The sequence below is a fragment of the Pseudorasbora parva genome, chromosome 9 (genome assembly GCF_024679245.1).
Source record: "Pseudorasbora parva isolate DD20220531a chromosome 9, ASM2467924v1, whole genome shotgun sequence".
NCBI classification, from domain to species: domain Eukaryota; kingdom Metazoa; phylum Chordata; class Actinopteri; order Cypriniformes; family Gobionidae; genus Pseudorasbora; species Pseudorasbora parva.
Window position 1 is genome coordinate 34,738,105 of NC_090180.1, and position 12,130 is coordinate 34,750,234.

The window sequence follows — 12,130 nt, forward strand, 5'->3', positions numbered from 1 at the left end:
CGCCAGTAAACAAGACCTGCCAGAGAGGCAGCTCGAGCACAGGGGAAATATGGACTGGAACCGCGGACCGAGAGTTTTAGCACGCGCGCTCTAAACATTAAAGTGCACTTTGCATATTATAAAAACAAAAAACATTATTTTCTAGAGAATGCATAGACATGAATCTATATGCATAGCATTAAAAACTGTTTATGTTTGCATATGATATATAATTCCCATATTTGGCTACTTCAAATGCAAGTTTAATCTAGAACCTCCATAAACTGTAATTTAATGTGTTAAGTACAAAGAGTACTGAACTCAGTCAACTTGATTGATTTAATTTTGTGATACTGCACGCTTTGCGATCACTTTACTCTCACATAATAAAATAAATTCAGCTCAAATCAATATTTCATGTAAATTTTGTATTTGGTAAGCAAGATAATGTATAGCCAGTCATAATCACACAAAAAAAGTCAGTGTCCTGATTACCCTGTCAAGGTTTATTTTGTGATAATGGAAAATACTCTTAAATGTTTTAGACAGACTGGCTTGCATTCTCAGCCTCACTCTCTTGCATTGATATCTCTAATTATGCATTGGCAACAGCTATTAGGAAAACCTACATATTAGGACAATACTCATATCATTGTGCATTAATAATGCAGGATTTTGTCAAATGGTGAAAAAATGCAATATCAAATTTGTGTGTATAAAAATGCTGACATTTGCCAGCGGTTCATGTTGTAGGTTCCTATAAGTCAAATGTTTGTTTTTTTCAGAAAATTGTTTGTAGTGTATTATTTGAGCTTACTGAATGTAAGGCCTAATTTCACACTCATTGAGAAGGTAATAGCAACTGTATTAGTTATGTTAAACATGTTGTCCAAGACCTAGGGAAAATTTTGGTGGGGATGAGAAAATCTAGGTTTGGGTATAGTCCAGTTGAACTTGTGAGCTTCTAAGATGGAACGAGATCACCGTAGAAAAACAGTGTACACTATGTCAATAAACATACACATCCTGGCCATCAGTGAAAACTGTGTTGGTAAGAAACAGGACTGTGTTGTACAAGATGATAAATATGTTTATGCTGCCGCACATTCCTTACTGCTTACAAACCTTTAGGAATATTCCAGTAAAGGAGAGAGTTGGGTCATTCGACAGTATTTGTGGCATTTCGATAGTCTACCCATGTCACCACAAAAACAAAATTCACAATTTTAATGCAATATTTATGTATTTATTAAAAATGATATATCCATATATATATATATATATATATATATATATTTTTTTTTTACTAAAAGGGAATGTTCACCCAAAAATTAAATAAGTCACCCTCAAGTTGTTCCAAACCTATTTACATTTCTTTGTTCTACTGAACACAAAGGAAGATATTTGGAAGAATGTAACTAACAGATCTTGGCACCCATTGACCTGTATTTTCCCCCATGGTAGTCAGTGGCTGCCAAGACATGCTTGGTATTTATACAGGTTTGGAACAAGGGGGACTAAATGATGACAGAATTTTCATTTTTGGGAGAATAATCGCTTAATAATAAATTTTCTTCCCTCTTGCAGCGACATCTCATCTCTTCTCTAATGACGTGTTTTTCGGCATGAGGGTGGGATCAACCAGTCACTCACATGAGATTGTAATAATAGCAAACCACAACGATCCAGTGAGGTACTTGGATGGGGTTTACAATCTGTAAACAGTAAAATACACCTTTCAAAGTTGCCATTACAACATATAATGCCATAAATTCATGTAATAACGATGACATGAGCAGTTTTACGTCTAATAATAATTCACTAATGTTGGCAAAATAATTATTATAAATATAACATTTTAAAAGTCCTCCAAAATTGGCCCCATTTACTTCCACTGTAAATGCTTCACCATAACCTTAATTTTTGCTTTTTTAAAAGCAAATGAGGTACGTTATGGCACAATTGCTGTCAATTGAGCTTAACTTAAACTATAATATTCATTTAACACATCCATTTCCCTGTAGAACAATACAGGAAAATCAATCAACAATCCTTGGGGCCATGTAGATTCATATTACATTTTAATCTGCTATATTACTAATTTAATCATGTTCTAGCATCAAGGAGTGACTTTTTTCCATCTCTGTGAGTACGCAGCCACAGGCTGTGTCCTAAAACAAATTGCACATTGCATATTCTGACTGATGTCTTCCCTTCCCTTCCTGATGAACATGCGAGAGAGGAGGAGGCACAATAACATCCCCAATCCCTCTTCCCCTACAACCTGTTTACATCCTCTGTTCTAAGAACTGACACCATTATGTGTGGGAACACCACATTAAACCCTTCCAAATGTCAGGTACACTGAGAGAAAACAACTGTCTCTGTAACCACTCGAATGTCAGGTACACACACAGAAAACAATTGTCTTCATAACCACTCAAAGTGAAAAAAGACACCAGTTTCTTTGCCATGTAAAATGCATAAAAGCTTTTAGAAGTTTTGTAATGCACTCTTAAAAATAAAGGTTCTTTATTGGCATGGATGATGAAGGAACCTTTAACATTAAAGTCTCATCTATTTTTCCCTTAGTGAATTTCAGTTAAATAAAAATGAGAGTCACTTTATACTTTACCTTTTACTCTGTTCCTATACTACTTTGAGATATTAAAACTTTTGTTTAAAAAATTTAAATTATTAAAAGTTTAAAAATAAGACCAGATTTATTAATATGGGGTCTGAAGAGCCGCAGACATTTTTATTTGGGTATGTTGTGTTAAAAAAAATGCTCAAAAATAGAGGCGAAAGTTAAGAGGCTATCATGAATGGAATCTTTTATTTGCACTTTAGATAATTAAAAATGTAAAGAAAAACATGACGCTTTTAGGAAATGTTTACTAAAAGGTTCTTTGAGAAACCCCAAATAGTTATTTTATGGCAGCATTTAAATTTTTATTTTAAGAGTGAAGCATTAGGGACTGCAATCCAATTGATTCATCTGATATGGCCAACATTTTCCTAATATTGTGTTTGGTCCCAATTAACAGCCTTGACCCATCGAGGCATGGACTCCACCAGACCCCTGAAGATGTGCTGTGGTATCTCGTACCAAGATGTTAGCAGCAGATTCTTTAAGTCCTGCAAGTTGCGATGTGAGGCCTCCATGGATCAGGCTTGTTTTTTCAGGATATCCCACAGAGGATCAATTAGATTGAGATCTGGGGAATTTGGAGGCCAAGTCAACAGCTCAAACTCATTGTTGTACTCCTCAAACCATTCTTAAACCATTTTTGCTTTGTGGCAGGGCACATTATCCTGCTGAAAGTGCCCATAGCCACCAGAGAATACAGTGGGTGTACATGGTCTCCAACAAAGCTTGGTACATGTCAATTTGGTCACATGGATGGCAGGACCAAAGGTTTCCCAGCAGAACATTGCCGAAGTATCACACTTCTTGCTTTCTTCCGTGCATTCTGGTGCCATGTGTTCTCCAGGTAAGTGACGCACATGCATCCACCTATCCACATGATGTAAAACAAAACATGACTAATTAGACCAAGCCACCTTCTGCCATTGCTCTGTGGTTCTGATGTTCACATGCCCACTGTTGGCATTTTCGATGGTGGACAGGGGTCAGCAAGGGCAGCCACACTGGTCTGCAGCTATGCAGCTCCATATGCAACAAGCTGCAATACACTGTGTATTCTGACAACTTTCTATTATTAATTTCTGGAGCAATTTGAGCTACAGTACCTTCGCTTCACACGTGCATCAATGAGCCTTGACCAGCCATGACCCTGTCGCCGCCGGTTCACTACTGTTCCTTCCTTGGTGCACTTTTAATAGGTACTGACCACTGCAGACCTCGAAATACCCCACAAGAGCTACAGTTTTGGAGATGCTCTGACCAGCTGTCGTCTAGCCATCACAATTTGGCCCTTGTTAAATCCTTACACATGCCCATTTTTCCTGCTTCTAACACATCAACTTTGAGGACAAAATATTCACCTGCTGCCTAATATATCCCACCCACTAACCGTGATGAAGAGATAATCAGTGTTATTTGCTTCATCTGTCAGTGGTCATAATGCTATGCCTGATCTGTGTATGTTGGAATAATGTCCACAAGGCTATGGCTGCAGATAAACATTGCGCATCATAGAATAATGATTGAGCATGCAAGCCAATTAGAGTGCAACAATGTTGGTTCCGGAAATATTTTTCCCATTAATTTCTCCAATAGGATTTAAAAAAAAATTGTCATGAACCAAGCAGAACCGTTAAAGGGGGAACTTCTGTTAAAGGTCCCGTTCTCCACAATTCCATCTTTCAAACTTTAGTCAGTGTGTAATGTTGCTGTTAGAGCATAAATAATACCTGTAAAATTATAAAGCTCAAAGTTCAATGCCAAGCGAGATATTTTATTTAACAGATGTTCCCTTTTAAAGCCTACAGCGAACAGCCGGTTTGGACTACAGCAGGAAGTGCAGGGATGTAATGACGTCACTAGAACCGTTTGTTGACTAACCCTCAGTCCACAAGAACACGCAAAATAGGGGGCGGGGTCTTGTTGCTCTCCCACGTGGAGAAGAGCGCATTCAGCGCTTGCATCTCCCCGTTATGGTAAGAGGCGGGACCTTTCTGGGCAAAGTGCGCTAAGCTGCTGTCCAATCACAACGCGGGAAGCGCTGGCCCAATCAGAACTCGTTACGTGTTTCTGAAGGAGGGACTTCATAAAACAAGGAAATCATCAGGCCTATTTTAGCAAGGGGGTAATCTAGCGCTCAGAAAGCGTTCCACCCCTAGGGGCTGCCATTGCTAACCAAGCCATCACCTGCTGTTAGCATCCCATTGACTCCCATTCATTTTTGAGTCACTTTGACAGTGAATAACTTTACATCTGAGGCGTTTAAAGACTCCATTTGTCCATTGTTTATTTCTAAAGAAACACGACAATGCATAAAAGGCTCCATTACCTTGTATCTTACACTATCGCCCCGCAGAAGCTGTTTTTGTAAAAATATGCTAACGATTGCGTCATAACCAACGCGACTCCGTCTCACAGTTGAGAAATTACCGTATAGACCTGAGGAGACGCTCGCAGGCAATCTTTTACTGTCTATGAGACAGTCGGGGGGACGTGGAGACATAAAGTCTGATAAAGTCAAGGGAGAAGAATGGGGAGAAGCCCATAGTGAGCCAAAAGCAACGGGAGAAAATATTTAAACAACGGGATTCAGATTTCTCTTTCCACAACTACTAGAAGACCTACAGCTGTCAGACAGGAGGCTCACGTCACATCTATGTCGTCAAGCTCAGTCTGAGCCTGCGCAGTTCGCTCAGCCATCAGGAAGTGAGTGCTCCTATACTGACATCACCTAACGCCGTAGAAGGCAATCGGATAGCTCGGTCCATTTCTTTTACTGTCTATGGTTTTTAGGACAGAGGAAACAGCGGTGCACAGATAAGTCAATTGTGTGAAAAATACTGTTTTTTTACACGCGAAACATGAACTCATGTTATATTGCACACTGTAAACATAATCAAAGCGTCGAAAACACGCGAAGAACAGGTTTAAAGTTGAAATAATGCAAGCTGACATCTTCAACAGAAGCAAATACTATCAATGAACAACCTCGTAGCTTACAGTAGGTCTGTCTTTAAAGGTTTATAAGTTATCGTTAAAAAATAATTTCCTTATGGAGTTTTTACATCTGGAACCTGACTGTTGCCCATTATGTATATAAAGATGTCTGATGTAGTAGAGATTATACTGGAACAATAATCAACATCTGCTAACCATCATTTTCATTATCTCAGGAGATTACTGAATTCTGTGGTAAAGAAAAAAATCAAATAGAAGATCAAACAAGGATTGTTAGACACAGTTGTTATCTGGTCGGTGCTACTTGCCTTTAGAATACCCTGACCTAATTTTACCAACCTTAATTTCCTCTTGAATTACTCTAGCTTTTACAAACATTCATATTAGGAGCAAATAAGGATGAATGGGAAGGAGTAAATTGCTACAGCTCACTAATAGCTTCTGTAAAATATGTGCTATAAAGTCTCCATGACAACATGCTTTTAATTTCAAAACCATGTATTGTGTTCTTTCCCAGGGATTGGTGGATTGATTGGAAAGTTCAGCACTTTTACAAAACATGACACATTTAAAGATGGGCTAAAAATGAATACAAAATAGGACAGGATGTTTTTTTCTCTGGTCACTTAGCCTACCGTATAAGAACACAGGATATGTCCCATTATTCAATTTGCTGCTATTTGTTTTGGATTAAAAGGGGAACATAAAGTATTATCACGTTTTTCACTTTATTGGGAACGTCTCATGTCTGACATCATATAATATCTGTCTATTGACTAAAACAATATTTTCTTAGCAGAATTTATGTGTCATGCTGCGTTCCAGGCAACCTGTGTTTTCCCAAACGTCTACCCGTGAAAGTGCACTGAAACGGCCGTTAAACCCGTGACTTCCCACCTGCTTCACACCCGTTAACTCGTACTAGATTTATGTACCCCTTACGAGTTTTGACGTCACATAGCCCGCGAAATAACAATGGCATCCCCTACGGATGCGATTTTTATGGGAGTCATACATTAAAAACCAAATCGCTTATTAACATAAGATATTGCTCTACCGTTAATTATCCGCAAATGTTATGCATTATCAGCAGCTTTTCTAGCATTATCTAGTTTCCAGTCCATTGAGTGCAAGAATATAACCTAATAGGCCTACATGTCCAAATATATGTAAAATAAAAGTGTACGCTTCTTTTAATATTTGTTACGTTAGTACTTTTAAAGCGTTAGTATGCTTGTTTTAAAGTTAGTACAGCTTATCCTGCCTTATGCACCGTATTCTCCACTGTTTCCCTCAAGTAAGCAAAGTAGCACCTTTGGCGATAGAATTGATTGTAGGCCTACATTAGGCCCCAAACGGTCTACCATGCTTTGTTTACATCTAGCTACTTTTCCTGGAATGCTACAAAGTCGTGAGTTGTGGTATGAAGTTACGGCTTGAACTTACGGGCTGAAAAACCTGCCAGGAACGCAGCATCAGTTGTTACATTTCATTTAGCAGTTATCTGTTTTGGTTAGGTTGACGTCACGCAGCCTAAGCGCCGCCATTTTGGCAGGCAGTCAAGGGGAGCGCTAGAGCGGATGTTGCACTCATAGATACATATCTGTGGTTGCACTGGTATCTATAACATAATTTAAAACCAGACTGTTTAAACCTTACTATTCAACATGATGGACAGCTTATGTGCACCAGGATGCCAGAACAAGTGGGAGAAAGCAAATGGGAAATAATTTTATCGTATTAAGTTGTTGAATGCCGTGAATTTTAGTTTATTCTTCATTCTTAACTAACGTTACTTTTGCCTCACGTAAATAATGATAAAAATAATAATTCTTATTATTTGACTGTATTATTCCACAAAAATATGAAATAGGCTATTTTAAAGTCCCTGTAAAGTCAAAATTAAGTATGTGTTTGTAAAATAAGAGATTCAAATCTTTAAAAAATTATCTTTAAATATAACAATTTTCAACATTGATTATAATAAGAAACCAAGAGCAGCATTTCAGAATGATTGTGACTGAAGAATAAATGTCCAGCTGGGGAACTTTTGTTTTAAATAATGGTTTTGTATATGTTTTAAATCTAATAAATTTGAAATATACATTTATACATTATATAAATAAACACGTGTTCATCTAAATTTGTTATGTGAAACGTAGCTTGATTTCACTTCAGATAAGAAGCCCTTTGCCTAGGAACCTCTAACCTTTTAACATTTTTAAGCTAAATTCATTGCCGCTATCTCCAGGAAGCACTCAATGCTGAGAAACAGTTGACATCTTATGTTAACTCTACACCTCCCATCATTCGATTACAGAAACAGTTGTTATGCAACTAACACATCACCTCAGGAGGAAATAAGGCCAACTATAAGTTAGTAAAAAAAGACAAAACATAAGTATCAGCAACGCTATGTAAAACAACAACAACAAAAAAAACATGGATGTAGCCATTCAGGCTAATTTAATCATTTCTTTGTGTCCTCAGCAGGCTAACTGATAAAAGTCACTCAATGCAGTTCAATTCACTTGCATCACGCTGCTATTCACAACACAAATATGACCTGACAGCACGGTCCCATGAGCCCTGACTTCTTTTGTTAAGCAGAATACACACCCGCTGAAGGTTAACGCTCAACTTCTGCCCTTAGTCACCAAAGGGAAAGGGCAGAAATCTATACATATCTGCTTAAAGAACTGGAAAGGAAACAGAACAGGAGGTGAAGGCAGCCATGCAGACTCCAATACTGAACGCCTATCAGGAATAACTTTAAACAAAGATTTACCCCATGGTTATTCCTTGGGGCTGATATATTATCAGTTCTACGTCTTTAACCTTCCTATCTTTTCCATTCTGAGCCACTCCAGTTGACAGTAGTCTCCTTTTGAAAACAGAATGTATCCTGTTTCTGACCCCGTCCCTGTTTCACTGACCCTTCAGAGCTCTAATAGGTCTAATAGGATTACATGTGCTGAGGCTGCTTTGAAAAACACTCCTGAGAAACTATATCATCTGTGTATAACTCTTTTCTGTAGTGTGACAGTACAGAGACAGTACAATTGCAGATATAATAAATTATGACTATGCATTGTAAAAAATAAATAAAGGTGCAGTGTTGTTTAGTATCACTGAATATTATAGCTGTATAGTTTCTCTAGATTATATCCAGGTCCTTCTCAAACAATTAGTATATCATGAAAAGGATCTCTTAATGAGCTACTAACCTAATCATCTGAATCAACTAATTAACTCTAAACACCTGCAAAAGATTCCTGAGGCTTTTAAAAACTCCCAGCCTGGTTCATTACTCAAAACCGCATTCATGGGTAAGACTGCCGACCCGACCCTGTCCAGAAGGCCATCATTGACACCCTCAAGCGAGAGGGTAAGACACAGAAAGAAATTTCTGAACAAATAGGCTGTTCCCAGAGTGCTGTATCAAGGCGCCTCAGTGGGAAGTCTGTGGGAAGGAAAAAGTGTGGCAAAAAATGCTGCACATTGAGTAGAGGTGACCGGACCCTAAGGAAGATTGTGGAGAAGGACCGATTCCAGACCTTGGGGGACCTGCGGAAGCAGTGGACTGATGCTGGAGTAGAAACATCCAGAGCTACAGGTGCCGCATTCCCCAGGTCAAGCCACTTTTGAACCAGAAACAGCGGCAGAAGCGCCTGACCTGGGCTACAGAGAAGCATCACTGGACTGTTGCTCAGTGGTCCAAAGTACTTTTTTCGGATGAAAGCAAATTTTGCATGTCATTCGAAAATCAAGGTGCCAGAGTCTGGAGGAAGACAGGGGAGAAGGAAATGTCAAAATGCCTGAAGTCCAGTGTCAAGTACCCACAGTCAGTGATTGTCTGGGGTGCCATGTCAGCTGCTGGTGTTGGTCCACTGTGTTTTATCAAGGGCAGGGTCAATGCAGCTAGCTATCAGGAGATTTTGGAGCACTTCATGCTTCCATCTGCTGAAAAGCTTTATGGAGATGAAGATTTCGTTTTTCAGCACGATCTGGCACCTGCTCACAGTGCCAAAACCACTGGTAAATGGGTTACTGAACATGGTATTACTGTGCTAAATTGGCCTGCCAACTCTCCTGACCTGAACCCCATAGAGAATCTGTGGGATATTGTGAAGAGAAAGTTGAGAGACGCAAGACCCAACACTCTGGATGAGCTTAAGGCCGCTATCGAAGCATCCTGGGCCTCCATAACACCTCAGCAGTGCCACAGGCTGATTGCCTCCATGCCACGCCGCACTGAAGCAGTCATTTCTGCAAAAGGATTCCCGACCAAGTATTGAGTTCATAACTGAACATAATTATTTGAAGGTTGACTTTTTTTGTATTAAAGCACTTTTCGTTTATTGGTCGGATGAAATATGTATGCACATTTTTTGAGATTTTTGGGTTTTCATTGGTATGCCAAAATCATCAGTATTAAAACAATAAAAGACCTGAAATATTTCAGTTGGAGTGCAATGAATCTAAAATATATGAAAGTTTAATTTTTATCATTAAATTATGGAAAATAATGAACTTTTATCACAATATGCTAATTGTTTTGAGAAGGACCTGTAATTACATTTGAAAGTTTTACTATTTTATTTTGCTGTGTTTTTGTCATTTTATTATTATTTTAAATGTCTATTTAGTTTAGAATTTTTATTTCATTTTCATTTTTATTTATTTGATCAAGTTAAGCTAAATTAAAATGAGAAAGGTTGCCATTATATACACTCACCTAAAGGTTTATTAGGAACACCATACTAATACTGTGTTTGACCCCCTTTCACCTTCAGAACTGCCTTAATTCTATGTGGCATTGATTCAACAAGGTGCTGAAAGCATTCTTTAGAAATGTTGACCCATATTGATAGGATAGCATCTTGCAGTTGATGGAGATTTGTGGGATGCACATCCAGGGCAGGAAGCTCACGTTCCACCACATCCCAAAGATGATCTATTGGGTTGAGATCTGGTGACTGTGGGGGCCAGTGAAGTACAGTGAACTCATTGTCATGTTCAAGAAACCAATTTTAAATGATTCACGCTTTGTGACATGGTGTATTATCCTGCTGGAAGTAGCCATCAGAGGATGGGTACATGGTGGTCATAAAGGAATAAACATGGTCAGAAACAAGGCTCAGGTAGGACATGGCATTTAAACAATGCCCAATTGGCACTAAGGGGCCTAAAGTGTGCCAAGAAAATACCCCACACCATTACACCACCACCACCAGCCTGCACAGTGGTAACAAGGCATGATGGATCCATGTTCTCAAATTCTGACTCCACCATCTGAATGTCTTAACAGAAATCGAGACTCATCAGACCAGGCAACATTTTTCCAGTCTTCAACTGTCCAATTTTGGTTAGCTTGTGAAAATTGTAGCCTCTTTTTCCTATTTGTAGTGAAGATGAGTGGTACTCGGTGGGGTCTTCTGCTGTTGTAGCCCATCCGCCTCAAGGTTGTGCATGTTGTGGCTTCACTAATGCTTTGCTGCATACCTCGGTTGTAACAGGTGGTTATTTCAGTCAAAGTTGCTCTTCTATTAGCATGAATCAGTCGACCCATTCTCCTCTGACCTCTAGCAACAAGGCATTTTCGTCCACAGGACTGCCGCATACTGGATGTTTTTCCCTTTTCAGAAACTGATATATATATATATATATATATATATATATATATATATATATATATATATATATATATATATATATATATATATAATTTTCTTTTTTTTTCTTCTTATCTGATTTTTGTTGGTGCAATATATACACACTCACCTAAAGGATTATTAGGAACACTTCCTTTGTGTTCTATTTCTCATTAATGCAATTATCTAATCAACCAATATATATATATATATAAAATTAATTTTTCTGATCTGACTTTTGTTGGTGCAATTTCTTGTAGTCATGTAAAACTAACACTTTTGACTTGTAAAAACATGTGTGCTAAATAAGTGCAAGAACAGTCTATATTATGGGTTGTGGTATAGCTCTGGTGGTGATGTTGTTAAACTCAGCTCAGCTCTTCAAGCTGTTTGTGTTCCTCACTTCTCATGTGTGATTCCATCTTCTTGTTCGAAGCATTTTTGACACATGCTGCAGTTGCATTATTAAACCAGCTCTTGGCTTTACAAAGTCCAAAAATCATGGTTGTCACCAACAACCAATCAACATCACGAAGAACATATTCTAGCGAATAACCCACAAATGTCTTCAGCACTGCAAATCACACCTGAAAGAGAATTTGATACTTTGCTGTGAGTAAAATTGTAATACCTTATGATGATATTGTGGTTGTCGTGTAGTAGTGACAAAATTAACTGCGTCACGTGGCTTACAAATACTGTAAGTGTAAATCTACATTAAGTGTTCAAGTTTGTTGCATCAATGTTGTATTTTCTTGCACACTCTAATATTTGTAACATTTTTTTTTTGTAATAATAAAAAAAACTAAACAAACAAACAAAAACAAAAAAACACTAAGTGTTGGATTCGGTGTTGCTCTCTAGTGGATTAACTGCCTCTGCTGCTCTCTAG